At 42.9% G+C, this 9,113-nt stretch overlaps 1 protein-coding gene across 2 annotated transcripts in view; it reads left to right on the top strand.

The window, feature by feature from the left end:
- The first annotated feature begins 3,845 nt into the window (after positions 1 to 3,845).
- Positions 3,846 to 9,113, top strand: part of LOC6574977 (mucin-2) — a 41,568-nt gene continuing 36,300 nt past the window's right edge. Inside the window, exons 1-2 of one of the 2 annotated variants that reach the window (XM_002000968.4) lie at positions 3,846 to 3,933; positions 6,268 to 6,614. The gene's annotated coding sequence lies outside the window, so the exon portion shown is untranslated. Of the gene's footprint in view, positions 4,162 to 6,267; positions 6,615 to 9,113 lie in introns of both variants that reach the window. The other variant, XM_044007914.1, reaches the window with a different exon arrangement.

The following is a 9,113-nucleotide window of genomic DNA, read 5'->3' as shown; positions in this document are numbered from 1 at the left end:
CTGTGGGTGTATGTGTGTCTACAACCGCCCTCAACTACAAAATCCTTAGACTCTCCATGCATATATCTCTATTTAGAGCCCACAAGGCGACCAGCCATTCATTAAAAAACTGACTGGGCGCCTATTTTATATGCACTTCGCATTGCAGCGCTTTTGTTTTTTTTTTTTTTTTTTTTGCTGTTGCTGTTGCTAATATTGTTGTCGTTATTGTGTGCTGCTTATCCGATCTGTTTTGCTAATTCGTGGCGCATTCGAGGCGCCAAAACAAAAGTTTGCCCCGTCGCCCCGAACGTGTTGAGAAATTTGCAAACGCTAGCGACTTCATGTCGTCTTAGTGCCTGACTCTTAAGCTAGTGGAAAATCGCTTTTCCACAATCCATAACAAAGTGATTCATGAATAACAATTATATAACTCGCCTGTCCATAACTGTTATTCTAGCTGTACGCACGTCTTGCGGTATAAATCGGGTAACATTCAAGAACCTATTGGAATTATACGAGATTTGGATGACTTTAGGTTTGATTTACTGCCTTAATGGGTTGCTCGAATGACTTTTTTAATTAGTTTTCTTCTCTTCGATAATATTTATTCATATTTAACTAACAGATGAATAATTGCCGTAAGCTTCATAATGTCCAAGTGGGGATAATAAATTAGAAGCAGCCTGAACACAAAACGTAAACATTTTCTGTTCATTTTATAGCGATTATGGCATAGTTAAGGTTAGTTTTAAAATTCCACAGGAATTAGTTGGATAGAAAAACTGAAACTGGATTTTTCCCAATTAGAATCGTTTCTTGGTCATTTGTAGCTTAATTGGATTTTCACATGGTGCTGCCAGTGGGTTAGAGAATGGCTCTCATATGGAATGCAGCCGGCGTAGGCCAGTTAGATGTTGTTGCGTGCCTTAGAGAAAGACCACGACGACCACGAGAATAGCCTTTTGTTATGCACGGGCTGTGGCGCTTGTCTGGGGCACATTAAAGGCGCATGAATGGCCTGGCAATAAATATTACAAAAAAATTTGCCTTTATGGCATGCTAAACGTGCTGTAACAACACCAGCAACAACAGCAACAACAACAGCTACAAAAATTGCAACACTAAGCAACCATAAGCCTATTATCTAATTTGCAGGGGGAGGGCACACAGTGGCTCGCAGTTTCAACGGTCTCCCGTGCAAATGAACTTTTCAAACGTCCGCAGAGTAAATAACTTTTTTCTGTTCGAGAAAGTGCAGGAAAAGTTGCATTGATGCTGCCAAGGAAAATGTCGACGGAGTCGCTGATATGGACACACATTTACCCAGAGCATCATCAGTCATCACCCTCGCAGTTGTATTTTTTTTTTTTTTTTTTGTATTTCGAGGGTTGCAAAGCGGCAACTGTGCTGGATATACTTTTTGGGCAAAGCAGCAGCAAGAAGAACAGATAGATAGTACAGCAATTCGTTACGGTCAGCTACAGATAGATATAATATGTATATATAGATACGGGCTGTCTCTATATGTACATATATACACATCGCTTGCCCCCAGACTCTGGCACTTGGCAACAGCATAAAACATTGATGACTGCCTTGTTGTTATTGTTCCCGTTCCACGATTGCGCTCGATTCTCGATTCTCTATTCTCGTTGTCGTTGTCGTTGTCGTTGGCAACTTCTCTTATGCGAAAAGTTGAGAATTTTCACAAAAATCAATTTAGCAAGCTACACTTTCATGTTAAATCAATTGAACTCAGGCGTGCGTCGACTGTCAGTGTCATTGGCAGCTCGCCTCAGTGCGACAGAGACAGAGCGACAGACCGACAGAGAGAGAGAGAGAGAGAGGGAGAGCCACAAAGAGAGTGAGACCGAGAGATACAGAGGGAGGGCATTACCTGACAGATACCGTTATACCGTAGCATATAGCTGGCCCATTGCCGTACCCAATAGTTTATCTCACTAACAAGGCTAATTGGTCATGATGCTTGATGCCTGCTCTTGGTCGGCGCGACTCGAAGCGCTCATTGCCTGACATCGCCACACGCCACAGTTGCTGCCGCTGCCACACAAACGCTCCGCTATCTGCTCGTGCTCTCCCGGCCAGCACATCTCCGGCACATCCTCCTGTTCGTTCACGTCCGTTTTCCACGTCCACCCACCGACGACACGCGGTGACACCTGTCACATCACACAATGAAAATCACTCGAGCTACGAGTGGCATTGCCTGCGAAATATTGTCGCTTGGCATTTTACAGTGAAGCTCGGACGAATGTAGTTGGCTATTTATTTGGCTGGTCAGGCGCTTGTCTGGTTAGTTGGCCAGTTGGTTGCGATGGATGGCCATGAGAGTGCTTTACAGTTGGCGATGATGATGACGATGATGATGATACTGATGATGATGATGACCATACAGGGGCAGGCAGTGTGCAAAATTTGAGTATTCAATCAGATGGATAACTGTGCAAGTGATTTCGCTTCTCTTCAAATGGTTAATAAAACACACAAATAAACAAACACACACACACACATACAGAGAGTAGTTGGTAGCAATTGCATTTTTTTAAAGCTTAAATTAACTGTTAGCTCGTATCCACCATCTGCATGCAACTTTATCGATGGAAAGCAACGCTATAAACGTTGTGCACTAACATTTCGTCAACACTAAGGATAGTCCCATTAAACACTGGAGAACTTTAATTCGACTCTGTTCTGGGCAGCTGCATGTACTTTAAATTGAATTGCAAGTTCGTGTGGATATAAAGTCTAGACTTGAAAAAAATATTTCAATTAGTACAAAAGGTTAAAGTAACAAGATGAGAAGAGAATGAGGTTCACATAGGAAATAAAACTCAAATTTAGATTAAATATCTATCTATACTTATACTTATACTATATATGTATATTTGACAATCTCTCTTTCTTTTGCTGCTAACGTAATTTAAGATTTCTAGCATGCAGAGCGAAATTGCATTCAATTGAACACCTTGTGGCAATTCGTTATTGCCAACTAGTTTATCAATAGGCCAAGTTCGAAGTGCTCTCCACAGCTGTTGAGTGCTTTTCTTACTTTGGATTGCACTCAACAATTGGACCCTGTTTCAGCGGCAGCAATCACAGCAGCTCAATTCAACAGAAAGGAATTGAGCAGAACAGAAATGATAAAAAAGTAACACACACACACACACACGCACACTTGACAAATGCACTAACCAACAAGGCAAGCAGCCAACAATGCATAAACCACCCAACCACTACTCGGCTGACCCGCGTCCTGCTGCTGCTGTTGCTGTTGTTGCTGTTGCTGTTGCTGCTGTAGCTGTAGCTGTTGCTGATGTCGTTCATTCAGTGCCCTCTTTGCATGTCCGGCATTTCGCACCAATTGTTGCCATTAAATTTGCACGTATAAAGCGAAAATGCCAAAAAATATTGCCAGCGACAACGAGACCAGAAGAACACACACAGAACAGACACACAGCCACACACATACACACACACACACACACACACACACACACACACACACACACCAAACACACAATACAAAAACGACAAGCGACAAATGCCGGCAACACGTAGCCGGCAATCACTAGACTTTTGGCATTGGACTGAGATGCTGGACTCTGTGTGGGTGTGTGAGTGTGTGTGTATGTGTGTGTGTCGGCTGGAAGACTGGGAGCGGGTGGCTAAATTCATTTTATTTGAATTTCTTTATGTTAGACTGCGACAAATTTCACGCTCAAATGTTTGACGCGCGCCGGCGCAATGCGACTGCAGCCTCCACCGAACGGACGAGCGAAAGGACCAAAGAGCAGCAGACCAGCTAACGGGCCAACGGGGCAGCGGGCCAAAGGATGCCGGCAAAGCGGAAATGTTCAGTTCATTAGCGAAGCGTGCGCGTCGTGCAACGGACGTGCTTTTCTTGTGGCCGGAGCTCAATTCTATGTAGTTGTAAGTCGCGTACTCTGTGGCAAGTTGCTTTGTTCCTGCCACGCCGTCGCCAAGCTAACGGGCTGTCGGTGTGAGGTGTGGAGCGCGCGCGCGCGACTTCTTCGTTTCATGTATGAGTGTGAGAGTGTATGCATGTGTGTGTGTGTGAGTGTGAGTGTGTGTGTGGTCGGACAAAGTCAAAGCCAACTAGACAAGTGCAAAAACCCGGCAAAATTGCCAACTTCAAGCGTAATTAAATAATTAATTAAATCAAACAAAAGGCGGCTAAAAGAATTTCGCAAACAATTAAGCAGAATCCGCGTGGTATATAAAAAAAAATAATATAAAATAAATAATATAATGAAAAAATACAAAGCTGGACCGCCTCGCTGCCTGGCAGTTGCCTGGTATTCTGTCCGTCTGTCCGTCCGCTCGTCTGGCAGTTTAGGCTGTTTACTAGCAATAAGAAAGGTCAATAATCAGCCTCAGGCCGCAAACAATAGTACACCCCAAAAAGTGCTGGCTAAGACGTGGGCTTTAGAACCGGTTGCTCTTCTCCAACCACATTTGTCGTCCAGTGCGTGCGCTGCCCGTGTCCAAATCAGCCAGCAAAGAGTGCTGCTTAATTAGAAACGGCGCTGGCCAACACCTGTACAAGAAGAAGCAAATTATATATATATATATAAGCAGGCATACATATATATGTATGTGTACCATACGTATATTCATATATGTATGTATGTGCATACATATGTATACATTTGTAGTCTGCAGCAGGTCGAAGCAAAAACCGCAAAGCGCCGCTTGATGGCCAACTGACTGACTGACTTAAGAATCTGCAGTCAGTGCGAGCGCAGCATCAGCTCAGCATCAGCATCAGCATACCATCATCATCATCTCCATATCAATCAACATCATCATGAGTAGCAGCAGCCGCAGCAGTGCGAATTCTTCGTCTTGGCCATGGCCAAGAACTTGACGCCGCCACCGCCGCCGCCGCCAACACGAACGAGCATTGGCCAAAGAGCATCGCGAGAGCCGCAAGTTGTTGGCCAAAGTTACATGGTTGCGTCTCAGTCTCAGTCTCAGTCTCAGTCTCAGTCTCCATCTCAGTCTCGGTCCTCGTTTCGGTTTCAGTCTCAGTCTCAGTCTCAGTCTCAGTCTCGGCCTCAGTCTCCGTCTCAGTCTCTGCCCGCAAAGCCGGCTTGCGCTCTCTGAGTCTCGACATCGCTGCCGCAGCGCTGCTGGCGTCGTGTCGGGGCTGCCAACTTGCTGGCGCTGCTTCTGCGAAATTTCTGTGCCTAAGCGTGGGGAATTCTTGCAATGCATTAATGCCAACCAGCACTTATTCATTGACCACAGCGCGCTAACAGCGCCAACGCACAGTGGGCCATGCGGTGACTGCAGCTCAATGTTCTTAGAGCATCGTTTCAAATAAATTCGATTTTTCGAATATATAAATTTACTTTGCTTACTACATAATCAACCCAAGTTTTTCGTTTATCTATGTGTATTCTTAATACTCTCAATATTCCTTTTCAATATTTTGCTTTATTTAATTACATTTTATAACTAAAGGTTATTCATTTCCGTTTGTTATTTACAACATGCTCACATTTAATAATTTCATGTTGATTTAATATTTCAATCAACTTTATTTTCGCCACTGTTCGCTGTTCGCTGCCGTCGCGTCGGCGTCAGCGTGCGAGATCCAAATGATGAGCAACTTTGTTGCCGTCACTGGGCATTTGAGTGTGTTTGCTGGTGTCGACGTCTCTGGGTATGGCTATGTGTGCGTGCGTTCGTGTGTGTGTGCTGGCGTGTTTGCGTTCACGTGTCGCTGCCGCTGTCGGCGTCGCTGCTGCTGTCTGTGTATGTGTGTGAAGTTCTTTTGCGCTCTCAGCGCTTGGCGAGTGTCGCTCTCAGCGTTTGGTTTGGCCCCGGCCCGGCTTCACTTGGCATGTTCGTTCGACTCTGCTGCTGCGCTGCTTCTGCTGGCGTCGCTGTCGCTGCCGTTGCCGTTGCTGTTGCTGCTGCTGCTGCTGCTGCCGCTGCCGCTGCTGTGGTTGTCGCTGTCGCGATGTTGGTTCGTTCGTTTCGTTTGATTTTCACCAAAAGCCGCTCGACGTAGGCTATATAAATAAGCGCTGAGAAGCTATTGGGTCCGAGTCTCTTTGAATTTTATGAAGCGGTTGTATCTTGGTGGTGCCCCAACAGCCAACCAAGCCAGCCGCCAGCGAGCAAGCCAACATCAGCCCAGCAACAAGCCACCAGCGAACCGACCAACCCAGAACCCGAGTTGGTCTCGCTTTCGTCTGCAGCAGCTTCATTCAAAATTGTCAAATTTCTCGACAGTTTTGCTCTATCAGAAGCTAACGAACTATTGACACAGTGGATTATTTGTACGCAGCAATTGCTGAAATAAAAAAGCAAACACCAATCGGTGATTTTAAATACTAAAATAAAAGGTGTAATAAATAAACTAACTAAGACTGTCGAATCAGTGCGCGAAATGTTAAGCATCATCAGTCGAAAGGAATAAAAGGATCTAAAACTGTGCAACAAAGTGCAAAAACGAATCTTAACTCAATTAACAAACAAAATCAAAAAGATTAACTGCAGTACAAGTGGCAAAGTGTTGAACAAGAATTTTCAAAAGTTCTTTACAAAAATTAATTCGTTCAGTTTCTTGAGTGAAAAAGGTGAGTTTCAAGTGTCCTTCTGAGAATTTTAAAGCTTAAGTACATTTTCAAAAAGGTATTCTGCATTTGGAATACTTATAAAAAGTCTTTTGTGTTTTGCAAATTATTTTTAAAATATTCTTGGAAGTTATAGGTTTTTCCTACATTTTTCACAAAAGCTAAAAATATTTATCAAGGCTGTAATATTTTATAAAAAAAAGAGTCCGCAGTGAAAAAATCTAAAATCGTGTTGGAAAAATTATTTTCTAAAAAGTCCCTTAAATTTATAAAGTTTAAAATGTGCGTGTGAAACAAAGATTGCTGAAACATATTTCCCTTTTTTTATAAAATAAAACTCAAGTTGCAAATTTACTTCAAAATATATTCTAGAATTCTGAATTTTTAATTTTATTAATGTGTCTATGAATAAATAATTTCAGCGAATATTCTGGAGAAAGTTTTTAATTTGATTTAAATTGTATAAAATACAAATTATTTTTTATAGTTCTTTGTTCTCAAGTTTCCAAAAATATAATAATTTAAAATAAAGTTTTGTAGCTTTTAGGAAAGGGGAATTTTTTAATTTTGTATTGACAAAAAAAAAAAGAAAAAAGAAAAATAGTCAAACTCATTTTGTAAATTGCGTAACTCAAATACTAAAATGAATGTGAAGTTAAATTGTTAAACATTGGATTTAGCAAACAATTTGCATTAATTGAAATGTCTGTTCCGGCTTTGTATGGATATGACTAATGCTCAGATCCTCAGTACAGCAATCATGCCCATTTAGAATATTATTAAATATTTATATTTAAATATATTTATTTTTTGCCATTTACTGCAATTAGATTTGCACTTGTGCAAATGTCGCACAATTCTCAAAACTAGTTCCACTAATTATTCATTAGCTTAACTAGTTTTCTCAAGATGCCTCGGCTGCTGTGGGTAATTCGCTGTAGGGCACAGCCCGTTAAGGTTCCACGATTCGGTGGGTTTCACTTAAGCGCAGCCCGGCAGAGTCGTCAAGAACCTGCGGCGCATTTCAATTACGTACTCTATGGCAAACAATTAATACAAATTTATTGTTTTACAAAAATTAAACTAGAGCCAACGAAGCGTTTAAACGACCAGCCAAGCAGCCTGTTAGCCAGTTAGCCAGACCCGGCCGGGGTTTACAGGCAGTTAATGCTCAAAGTTATTCATTCATAAAAAATGGCAAAAAGTTGGCGGGGACGGCGGCTGCAGCTGTTGGCGCAAATTGCAAACATTCATTCAGTTACTCGCTCATTCATTCATTCACAATTGGCGAGGCGCCGCGAGCCGTTGCACAGCGCCAAGCATTGGCTCCCCCTCATTACGGGCCGCCCCTTTTGACGCCCCGCCTCGGGCCCTTTGTGTGAAATAGTTTTTCCTGGCTATTTAATTTATGTGGAAAGGCCATTTACTGGCCACTTGCCCCAGGCTATGGCAGCGGCAGCCCCGTGTGTCCTGGTCTGGAAGTTGTAGTGCAACTTCTAATTAGAATTTATGCCCATGCCACAAGTTCGTCCTGTACGGGCCACACTGTGCTGCAGCAACTTCTGTCAGGCACGTAAAAACTAAAATTGTGCGCTTGTAAAAGCTTTTAGTTGCCCATAAATAATACAAAAACTATGGCAAAGCCGAAGCCGAACCGAAAAAAAGAAGAAAATATTAGAAGAGTGCCAACTGAAATAAAAGCCAAATATGGTTTATTTATAGTTGGGAAAAAGGCTTTCGTTGCTTCAGCAATAAAAAAGAAAAAGAAGCAAAAAATGCAAATAAAATGCCGCAATATGTGTGCATAGTAACTGGCATCCACTGGCCCCCCACTCCCACTCCGCCCCTTTAATATGACTAACAGCCTGTCCGGAAATCGAAATGATTTTAAGCATTATTTGCTTTTGGCCAGATATTTCATTGGCAGCTGGCAGCTCGCCAGCCAGCAAGGACAGGCGTCAGGGTTAGGGCCATGGCCAGCAGCAGGTGTTTGGGGTTGTTTTTTCAGGGGATGCCTCATGTTGCTGCTGTTGCTGCACTTTAGCCAAAACTGTCCCTTGGCCATGTCGCACAGCAACTATGTGATTTATAGACAACATTTTGCTTGGCTCGAATGGAGTTTCTCTGCAGCAGCAGATTTATTGATGAGCCAACAAAACGGAAAAAAAAAAATAAAATGATTGAATCGCAACATGGCAAATAGCAGAACTCTGTAACAAGAGCCACAAGCCATAGCATCCACAACTTGTGGCTAGCCACAGAGTGCAGCAATCGCAGCTGCTGCTGGAGCATTTTAATTAAAAGCCATGTAATGTGGCTTAGATAGTTTTTTCCTTCATTTTATCATTTTTGGCAAACGAATTGCTGCCTGTGGCTTTTGCGGCTCATAGTCAAATGGAGACACACATTGCGTATGCTTGATCTGCTGCCACACGTGCCGCTCAACAGTTTGATGAACCAGCTGGCGGTGCTACCAGTGCCAATGACCACTTCGGAGTACTT

The sequence above is a fragment of the Drosophila mojavensis genome, unplaced genomic scaffold (assembly GCF_018153725.1).
Source record: "Drosophila mojavensis isolate 15081-1352.22 unplaced genomic scaffold, ASM1815372v1 contig_231, whole genome shotgun sequence".
Classification (NCBI taxonomy): Eukaryota; Metazoa; Arthropoda; class Insecta; order Diptera; family Drosophilidae; genus Drosophila; species Drosophila mojavensis.
The sequence above is the reverse complement of the archived record's forward strand: the minus strand, read 5'-3'. Positions and strand labels throughout refer to the sequence as shown.